At 43.5% G+C, this 11,341-nt stretch overlaps 1 pseudogene; it reads right to left on the bottom strand.

The window, feature by feature from the left end:
- Positions 1-9,190: 9,190 nt before the first annotated feature.
- Positions 9,191-9,309, bottom strand: LOC134896888 (5S ribosomal RNA; annotated as a pseudogene).
- Positions 9,310-11,341: the final 2,032 nt, after the last annotated feature.

Genomic DNA, 11,341 nt, shown 5'->3' with positions numbered 1-11,341 from the left:
CAAGAGGGTAGAAGGTTTATTAAAACCCTGGAAAGAAAATACCAGTCAACCCTCTTTAGTGGCCATGAAAACCCCAGATTGTCAGGTTCCTATGGAAGGTACTTTGAATTCCAGCAAGAAACAAGTGGTAGACTTGGTAGCACAGTACCAGGATGTTTTCTCTGCCATCATGGGGAAACCCAAATCATACAACATGATATTACTACTCCACCTGGGATGTTGATAAAACAGAGGCTATATTGCATACCTGAGGCTAAACAGGCAGCAGCATAATAGTAAGTGAAGGAGATGCTGTGTGTTGGGGTCATAGAGAAGTCAAACAGTGAATGGAATAATCCCATTGTTTTAGTGCTTAAGCCTTTGGGAACCTTAAGATTCTGTAATGACTTCTGAAAATTAAATACAGTTTCTCAGTTTGACTCCTACCCAATGCCCCTAGTTGACGAATTACTAGAAAATGTAGCAAAAAGTTAATATCTCACTACTCTTGACTTAACAAAAGGGTACTGGCAAATTCCTTTGACTGAATCTGCCAAGGCCAAGACAGCCTTTTCCACCACTTTCTGTATAAAGAACTTCCCTTTGGTTTACATGGAGCCCCTGCAACTTTCCAAAGAGCTTTGAACAAGTTGCTCCAGTCTCATAAAGAATATGCCACAGCATATTTAGATGATATTGTTATTTTTAGCTCAGTGTTAGTCTTTATGGGCACATACTGCACCTTAACCTAATAAAGTAGAAGCAGTGCTCACATGGTCTAAACCAAAATGTAAGTCACAACTTAGGACAGACATTTCTCGGTCTAGTAGGCTATTATGACAGATTTATTCACGATTTTGTCAAGAGGCTGCATGGCAGGATTTAAGGCATGCCTTTTGTGCAGAACCTACAGGTTCCTAATTTCAAGAAGCAGTTTATATTGCAGACGTATGCCTCTGAGACTGGGTTAGGGGCATTCCTTTCGCAAGAGGTAGATGGGAAGGAGAAACCCACCCTCTACCTTAGCTGGAAATTGTTGTCCAGAGAATGCAAATACTCAGCTGTGGAACAGGAGTGTTTGGCGATTAAATGGGCAGTAGAATCACTAAAATATTATTTGCTTAAGCAAGAATTTCAGCCAATCACAGACCATGCACCCTTTCAATGGACGCACACAAACAAAGAAGTAAATGGTCATATGACCCGTTGGTTTTTGGCCATACAACCATTTAAATTTGATGTGCAGCATCATCCTGGAAAACAACACATAACTGCAGATGCCCTTTCCAGGAGGTTTGTGAGTCCCGATCTTCCTCATAACCCAGTGGTGAAGATAGGGGAGGAGGATGAAGAGGGTGAAGGGGAACTCTGGAGTATGGTGGAGATGTGCATTCCTGGGCAGATGGCAAAAATAGAGGTACGCGAGGCAGATAGCTTGTTTGAAGATTCTTAGCTTCACCAAGGTGGTTGAAGCTAAGGGGGGAGGAGTGTGGCAGGGACAGCAAGATTCCCTGTTTAAGTATGTAACAGCAGTTGAACATGGATACAGTCCAGGTTTTATGCAAGGTCAGAAATTAAACTGCAGCCAGGTTGATTAGTAGCACCTATTAGCTACTGATAAGGACAGGGAGAAGGCTCCTGAAGCTGGCCAGGCTGGGGGGTTGGGATTACATTAGCAGCTATTGGAGTATATACCATTGTTGATTCTCAGAACATGGAATGTTATGCTTTCACCTGTAACCTGCTGTTAACTGCTGTTACAAACATGTGATAATGCTGATTTATATACAGGAATGAAAAGCTATACCTTATACACACTTTAAATACACTTTACCATGGAGCAGCTGCGGCCGCTAAACTTAATACACACTCTACGCACCTTTTACGCTGTTAGCGTACAGAGTCCCGTACCGTGTACGGACTTTGCATAAAAACGCTGCGCTGACGGTACAAAGTACACACAGCGCGTACACACCCAATGAATACACTTTAAACCTTATACAGCAATGCAGTGAGATGCTATTACACTTTAAACCTTAGCAGGGAAAGAAAGACACGACACCAGTCTGTAGTTATGGTCATTTACAGTACAGGAGAGGTCATAGGCTGTTTGAATAGGTGGGCGATGTCTGTTCCAACTGCTCTTGTGGGTGGTCTCCTCTGGATTCCCGCTGCATACATAATGTACAGTATATACAGTTTATATCTATATTCTGCTCCTGCACATAACTATCCGCAGGAACATGCGATCTTTCTCAAACCAACACCGGAATGTTACCCTTAAAATACCCTACAGCTGGATACCAAACACCACCTTATAACCTTGTTCTGTCCCCTCCTATCCTGTAAAGGTGAATCCCTTTGTTCTGTTACCACTTAAACTGCAGTTACTTTCTGATGTGGTGCAGGGAGACTATGTGTACATTGTGCACTATTAAATATTAAATATGTAATGTGTTTTGATGGATTTTCCATGCGTTCACAAACTCTACCGTAAATACTCATACCACGCGCTAATACGCAGGTCCGCATGAGCGACCATACGCAAATTGCGAATATGCGCACGCACGGCAGAGCAAGTACGCGCACGGAGGCCATCTGTGCGTAGTTTGTACGTGATGTGTGTACTGCAATATTTTTCGACTTTGACAGTCCACCATTTAGCAGTCACCAATAACTGCCAATATCTAATCACTAAACAGAAAAATATCTATACACTATCTACAGAAGTTTTGGATGGTCGGGGGTGAGTTGTAGGTGGGAAATGTATGACCTAGTGGGATAGTAAAAAGCATGTATGTATCAATCCATGTCTGAGGGGCATGTATCATTGTGCTGTATATGTTCTAAATAAGCTTCGAGGTATTGCGAAGTATACATTAAATCCTTCTCATCCCGTACTAAGGGTCTGTAAATGGGCCAACAAACACTACCGAGCTCTTTTCGGCTTCTTGTTCCAACAAATGGGGTGCACATTTAGTTGATGATACATGGAGGGGGAACATATGTGAGTGCTAGTATATGTGGATATCACCTGTCGACTATGTGTGCTGTTAACTGTAGGTTGCAGAGATGAAGATAAGACACATATTTAAAATACATTCACATAAACATTTTGGGTAGGGCAGATGTCTTTTCCAGATGGATGTATCTGGGCAGAGGGGGAAACAAAAGAAAAACGGGTGAAAGAAACAGGCCATGAAATTAATTTGCAATCCTTATCATAACACTATCTCTATGGATGGGTCATAAATTAAATCTGCTGCTATAACAGCGCCCTCGCTCCTTAGACTCATCAACTTTGTGCCGTGCTTGCGCTGCGTCAGAATTCGAACACACCTAAATATCGAACCAATAATTATGACGACTCCCAGGATACAAAGGAGAAGCTTCCCTACACTCATAATAACATTTTGAGCCCATTCTCCTAAACCTGAGAACCAATTTCGTGGGTTCAACCATGAGACCCAGCTGGTCAGTTCATTACTCACAGTCGCTAAGGTAAGGTTGTGCTTCCTCCTGAACTCCCACTTCAACTGCAAGATATCATCCATCTTTTGATCGATGATCTCCGTGGGGTCGTCAGTACTGTTCGTAATATACGTACAGCACTTCACACCATATTGAGTTGCCAGAGTAACACAGGACCCACCTGTCACGGCTGTGATATAATTAAGTACCATCCTGTGCTGAATCAGTTCCTGCTTGTAAGCTTGTAACTCCCTTCCCGTATACCTGAAGGTGTCGTCATACATCTCAGTGATATTATCTATCAAGTTTGCTAGCGCATGGATATACCTATAATTTATAATTCCTCTGGTAGTACGGGTGATGTCTAATGCGAGAAGGAATTGAATCCCGGTGGATTCGTGGATCAAATCAGAGGCTGCGTGCTCTGTCCTATCTATGAGGTGTCTCTTGATGATGTGTTCATAGTGAGTATGAGTATAAGGAGCCTGAGCACTGCGGTGAACGTCTTTCATCTTATCATGGGTTATGGTCATGACCTCTGGTAGTACTCCCCCAATATAACACAATCCCTCTGAGCTCGGGGCAAGCCACTTGTACGCCTTCCTTCCACATATGAAATAGGCATCATCTGGGAGAACATAGGGGACAAAATATAACATCACCATATTACAAACTTTCCAAGTGAAGAAACCAATCCCTAGTTCTCCCATCTGCTCAGTACAAGTATCGGGCTGGATGATATGAGCACAATACCCTGGTGATACTTTTCCAACCCACATGGTCTTGCTTCCACGAGTATACCTATACCGAAAATACCTCCCACTGTTGGCTATTTGGCGTACAAGTTCAAAGTCTATGGGTATCCTATCAGTTCTGTGTGAAAAGGTCATTGTCTGGTTATTCCACGTCACATCCCAATTTCCCGGTTTTCGGTAATTGGAAATATTAAAACACAATAAGGACCTGTCTACATGATACTGGTGGAGCTTCAAACTAGGGGGCCTAGAAATATTGAATTTCTTGTCCACCGGTCTCCCACCCCATAATTTGAGTACCTCATCTATTGCTAAAGGGTACGGTACTAATCCTGAATTGCTCTGACCTTGAGGTACTTGTGAGCACACCCAGCATTCTGTTTGGTTTAAGACCTTACCCACTAGTGAGTGGTAATCACTCAACGGATGACGGTCCATGTTGATATTAAGGTTGGACTGACATCTCTGGATGCACCCATCCTCAACTATATTCTCACAATTCCTACAAATACAATATTCATCAGACAATAACCCCTCACAGTGCCTCCGAGCTCCCTGACTACCAGAGCGCTTACTGATGCCAGCCTTTACTAAAGTGATGCGCTGATCCTGAGATCCTACAAATTCATACTTGCCATCAGAACCCATTCCAGATCCCTGCTCGACCCCTCTGGGACCCTCTCCAAAACAAACTGTCCTTATCAAAACCAGAATTACTAACAGAACCCGAAACGCAGTCTCTTGTGATCGATCCATTTCGTTAGGGGAAAGGAGGAAAATAAGAAGGAGAAAAGAAAGGAAAAATGCAGGGGGAGGTGAAAAAAAGAAAGTGGTACGACAACCGTTCTAGCTCTTGTTAATCTCTGTGCTCAGATGCCTTTCAAAAGTCCTGCCTCTCAACTTTTCCGGAACAGACACTCCAGTGATACGAGATTCTCTACACTCTGCTCTTTGTCACGAGTTCTCTCCGGGTCAGCGACCTTCTTGCAGTGGGACGAGTGGATCCAAGTCTCTCTTTCGGCGACCTTCAATGCTGTTGTGCTGGTTAACAAGACTTGATACGGTCCTTCCCACCTGTCTATGAGGCAACCTGAGCGTAAGAAATTTTGAATCATCACATAATCCCCAGGTTCAATGTCATTATTTATTAGCAGTTTCTTATATAGCACAGCATATTCCGTTGCGCTTTACAATTAGAACAACAATTATAGAACAAAACTGGGCAAAGACAGACAGACAGAGGTAGGAAGGCCCTGCTCACAAGCTTGCAATCATGACAATTACTGTTCGGTAGGTCAGGAATCACCAGCTTTAAATTTCTTTGTTGATTTCTCAGCTGCTGGCTCATCCCAACCAAATATTTCACAGTCACTTCATTATTACATTTCAAATCATCCTGGGGGTCTATCATTACATGAGGTTGTCGACCAAAAAGGATTTCAAAGGGTGATAGGTTAAGGGGAGACCTGGGAGTGGTTCTGATGCTGTACAACACTAGTGGCAAGCTTCTGGCCACGACAATCCAGTTTCAGCATTTAATATGCTCAGCTTGTTCTTAATAGTGCTATTCACTCTCTCCACCTTTGCACTCGCCTGTGGACGGTACAGAGTATGCAGCTTGCTATTAATTCCCATCAGCTTGCACATGACCTGAAAGACTTCACCTGTAATATGGGTACCCCTATCACTTTTAATTATTCTAGGGATACCATATCTACGCACAAATTCCTGCACAATTTTCTTTGCAGTGAATGTAGCAGTATTTGTGGCAGCAGGGAACGCTTCTACCCAGTTGGAAAATACATCAATACAAACTAACACATATTTTAAATTCCTACAGGGTGGTAACTGTATGAAATCGATATGTATTACCTGAAAAGGTCCGTCTGTCGGAGGGATATGGGATGGCTCTGTTGGTATTGACTTTCCAATATTCTTCCTCAAGCAAGTAAAACATGTCCTTGCTCTCTTACCTGCATGAGAAGAGAATCCTGGCGCACACCAGTAGGCTCTCACTAGCTATTTACCCAGATGAGTCAGACCGTGTGCCGCCTCAGCTAAGCTTGGAAGATATGCTCTGGGGGCTACTGGCTTACCTTGTCCACCTGTCCACAGTCCTGAGGATTCCTGGCCATATCCATTTGACCTCCAGACTGCCTTTTTCTGTAAAGAACACAAATCTTGCATTTCAATTAATTGTTGTGCGTTGGTCGTGTTAAATGTCATCAGTGGTGTGATGTTCATTTGTATGGGGGTGCTGGCTGCTGATTTAGCAGCTTCGTCTGCCCGGCTGTTACCAAGTGAAATTGGGTCTTGGTTGTAAGTATGTGCTTTGCACTTGATAACAGTCACTCTGTCTGGTTCCTGTAGCGCTGTTAGAATTCTTTTTATGTGGGATGCATGCGCTACAGGTGTGCCAGCTGCCGTCATGAAATTTCTGAGGCTACATAGGGCCCCGAAATCATGCACCACTCCAAAGGCATACCTAGAATCTGTGTATATATTAGCTGACTTACCCTAGGCCAATTCACACGCTCTGGTTAGGGCGACCAACTCAGCAACTTGTGCTGAGTGCGGTGGGCCCAGGGGTTCAGCTTCTATGATACCTCTGTTGTCTACAACTGCATATCCAGTGCACAGGTCTCCCGAGTCCATCTGTCTATGGCAACTACCGTCAGTGTAGAAGGTAAAGTCTACTCCTTCCAGTGGGTTGTCACTGATGTCAGGTCTCGCAGTGAAAGTCTGATTCAGGTATTCCATACAATCATGCTTATCAGTGTCTGCACTAAATCCTCCTTCACCAGCATTCTCATCCTCCACCCTTTGTGCCTGTCCAGGCACACTTGGCAAGTAAGTTGCAGGATTTAGTGAGCTGCATCTCTTAATGGTGATGTTTACAGGGGCCATCAGTGATAATTACCACTTTGTAAACTGAGCAGATGAGACATGTCTGGTTTGGGCGGAGTTCAGTAAGGCTGATACTGCATGAGGTGTATGGATGGTCAGGTTGTGTCCTAACACTATGTCCTCGCTTTTACTTACTAACAAAGCTATCGCTGCAACACTTCGCAAGCATGTGGGGAGAGACTGCGCTACGGTGTCCAACTGTGCACTGTAGTAAGCTACCGGCCTGCTGGCATCACCATGTCTCTGGATTAAAACTCCTGCCACGCACCCTGCACTTTCTGTACCGTATAATTCAAAGTGCTTCTCATAATCTGGCATACCTAATGCAGGTGCCTGTGATAGGCACTGTTTGAGTCTCTCAAATGCCAGATCGGACTCATCTGTGTGTGAGACCCATTCTGGTTTGTTCGAACAGACCATTTCTTGCAAAGGTAATGCCAGTATAGAGAACCCTGGAATCCAGTTTCGACAGTACCCACACATTCCAAGGAAAGTGCGGATCTGTTGCTGCGTTTGTGGCAGAGTCATGTCGCGAATCGCCTGTGTTCTATCAGCGGTGAGGTGTCTAAGTCATTGAGTCAAGAAATGTCCCAAATACTTATACTTTGAAACCTTGTGTCCCGTTTGGGAAAGATGAAACAGAAGCTGTTTCGTGTCTTTCAAGGACGATTCGAGTGAGTCAGAACACAACAATAAGTCATCGACATACTGTATTAGCACTGATCCACTCTCAGGTTGAAATGATTGTAAACAGTCATGCAAGGCCTGGGAGAAAATACTCGGGCTGTCAATGAAACCTTGGGTGGGACGAGTCCAGGTGTACTGTACTCCCCTGTATGTAAAAGCAAAAAGATATTGGCTGTCAGGGTGCAGAGGGACAGAAAAGAAGGCAGAACAGAGGTCGATGACAGTGAAGAATTTTGCAGTAGAGGGAATTTACATGAGGATAACAGCTGGATTGGGCACTACGGGGATTTGGCTCTCAACTATCTTGTTTATCCCCCTTAGATCCTGCACTAGCCTGTAACCCCTCCCCCCACTCTTTTTCACAGGGAAGATGGGACTATTGGCGGTGCTGGACGTCCTGACTAGGATGCCCTGTTGTAGCAACCGCTCTATGACGGTGTACACTCCTAATTCTACCTCTGGCTTCAGAGGATACTGAGGGATTTTTGGAGCTATCCTACCATCTTTTACTTGCACTACTACTGGAGCTACATTCGTCATCAATCCAGTGTCTTGTCCATCTTTGGTCCAAAGGGAACCCGGTATTTGTGAGATCATTTCCTCTACTTTTAATGGACACTTGTCTATAACAGTAGAATGTGACATTAGCCTTTGAGGGGTGTCTAATATATCTTGTACTTCTTGAGCATGGTTCCCAGGTATATCCAAGAAGACACCCTCAGGAGTACAGTATATGACACACCGCATTTTACGTATTTGGATAGATACCGCACCGGTGTATAGTGAATATGGTAAATCAATCTAATAAACCAAAGTAACAGATACAGAGAAAACCAAGTTTTCCAATAATGATTTGGCGGTGCACCCTGAGTCAATGGGGCTGCTAACAAAAACGGTGAAGAAAAAAAGACTCTTTTGTGGGCGCACTCTTTACTTTTTAATAATACTGATATTATGTAGAATATTAAGGAGAAATATAAGTATAAAATTTTACTTTTATTAGCATCATGGAATAAAAGAATATAAGTGGTCAAATAAGGTAACAATCCAATATATAATGAAATATTTAGCACAAGATTATGTTAGTACTTGATAACACAAACATATAATATGAAGTAAATAAGTGTTCAATTAATAGCAAGTAAGTGCTGAAATTAGCATAATAGGTCCCGATTGCTTAAATATAATAAGAATGCCTTAAGAGGTCAAAATAAATCCTTCTGATAATACTTAGGCTGCCAATACAGGCTGGCCCTGTATCCGTGCAAAGCCGAAGTGTATTTTGAATAGTAATTTTCACACTATTAAACAGAAGACAGAGCAGTTAGAAATAAGATGGCAGTGTGAATCTGCTGTCAGTGTTAGACTCTGAGCGTGATGGACCAATATAAACTCTACAACACCGGGTATTCCTCAATGGTCGCCCACTAGAGTACTAACCCAGCCCGACACTGATTAGCTTCCAAGATCGGACGGCTTCGGGCGTTTCCAGTGTGGTATGATAGTAGAGGATTGCGAATGATGGCGAAAGCTCTGGAATCACTGATGAGAGTTCACTAAATAAATAGTGTAAAGAAAAGGTGGATCTGCTGCCAATGTTAGACAGGGATACACCCTGAATCAATGGTGAGAGTCCACGATAAAAGGTAAGTACGAAAAAGAGAGAAGGGTAAAGTAGATAAATGTGCCAGAAAGATATTAGTTCCCCACAAGAAGTTTCATAGTGATATATGCATATCAACCGTTGAAAATATCTCACAAAAATAAACAGCTACCAATGCTGAGTATAAATCAACAGAATAGGTTATAATGAGATTCTTCACACAAATGCAAAGGACATAGTATCAGGATCTGGAATGTAACAACAATGTTTCCAGTGCTCAATAATTGAGCCCAGAAAAAGAAAAATATTAACAATGTTGCTGATACTCAGTCTCAGAGACCATATGATCTGCTTATGTGTATATCTTATAAGTCTTCCAATAGTCAAAATGGATCAATGGCTCAAAACATCCCATATGCAGGTAGTTGTGGGATACTCAGTATCATCACATTTAATAACACAATAACCGCTGGGAAATAATAATATATTAGATAATACTAAAACAGTTGAATATGTCCTAACACGAGATGGTTAGATCAAACTTATAGAAAGAACTGGGGAAAGTGGGGTAGGGGTATCGACTGGCGCTGCCCATATATAACCCAGCGAAGTAATAATTATGAAATATACGTTATCACAGGGTTTATTCAGAAACAGAAATAGGGAGAAATATAAATAAATTACACTGCTGGGGGTAAATCAACAAATGCTCAGATATTATCCGCAGTGAATGTAGGATGTCCAAGGTAGTCAAAGGAGGGAAAGTCTCAGACGTAGATGACGGACCTGATATGCGGTGTTGGATCCCCGTATAGTGTGGCCACACTGCAGGACATGCGGCGTGGTATGGTGGATGTCCACGTGTCGCAGACAGTCTCGGGAATGGTGAATGGGCACCCAAAATGAAGCGGTGAGGCTCGTGCAGGCGTGGACATGGGATGAAAGGATGTTACCGTTTGTATCAGGTTGGCAGTCCGGAAACAGGACAATCCCGGTGATGAAGTGGTGCAGCTCGGCAGAGCTGATACGGACGCGGGGCAGCGGGGCAGCGGCTGGTAACAATTGATGTGCGTCACTCAGTAGCAAAAGGGACAGTCGGTAAACAAGCGGAAGACGCGTTTCACCCGTAACACGGGCTAGATCACTTCCTTTACACAATAAATCTCTCCCGAGTAGATTAGTAGGAGCCGATGCAGCCAACAGGAAAGAATGTTTGGTTTGCAAGGGCCCTATCGTAATCTCTGCAGGTCTACTCAAAGGGTATTGTTGCACAGTTCCTGTTACTCCCATTGCCGAATTTGTTTTACCTGTGGTTTTTATGCCTACTGTCGAATTTAACACTGACCTGGCCGCCCCTGTATCTACAAGAAAAGGTAATGGTACACCAGCTACATCAACCGTGACCTCAGGTTCACTACCAAGGCTAGCAATCAACTTCACTGGCTGCAGACTACAGGTGTGGCCCAACCCCTATTGTGTGGTGAGACCCTCCCGCAGCGCATTGGCAGCTACAATATGTGAGGGGGGTAGCTGAGAATTTTCGGAGGCCTGCCAGTCTCTCCTTGGTGGTTACCTCCTTGTTTCCCCTGTATGTGGCTCATAATTTCTCCTAGGTGGTCCCTGATCCTAATTATGTGCATTGTAGTGTGGTTCATATCCTGGTCTAGGGGGTCGGTATACATTATGTGTACCTTTATTCCTACAGTCCCTTGCAAAATGTCCTACTTTGTGACAAGTATAGCATGTTACTACACATGACTTACCATCAGGGGTCTGGGGTTTCGGCTGATATGGCTTTTTTGTAAGTGCGTCTATACTTACTGTCATCAGCCTTTCCCCCTGTAACTCCCTGTGCTTAATGATGTTCCTATCATGCTCGACAGCGGACTCTCTCAATGCAGCCACCGAGATACCTCTCTAGTTTGGTAGAGAGGTCTGT

Source organism: Pseudophryne corroboree, chromosome 3, assembly GCF_028390025.1.
Source record: "Pseudophryne corroboree isolate aPseCor3 chromosome 3, aPseCor3.hap2, whole genome shotgun sequence".
In the NCBI taxonomy this organism is placed as follows: domain Eukaryota; kingdom Metazoa; phylum Chordata; class Amphibia; order Anura; family Myobatrachidae; genus Pseudophryne; species Pseudophryne corroboree.
Note: the sequence above shows the minus strand (reverse complement) of the source record. Positions and strands in the feature narration are given on the sequence as shown.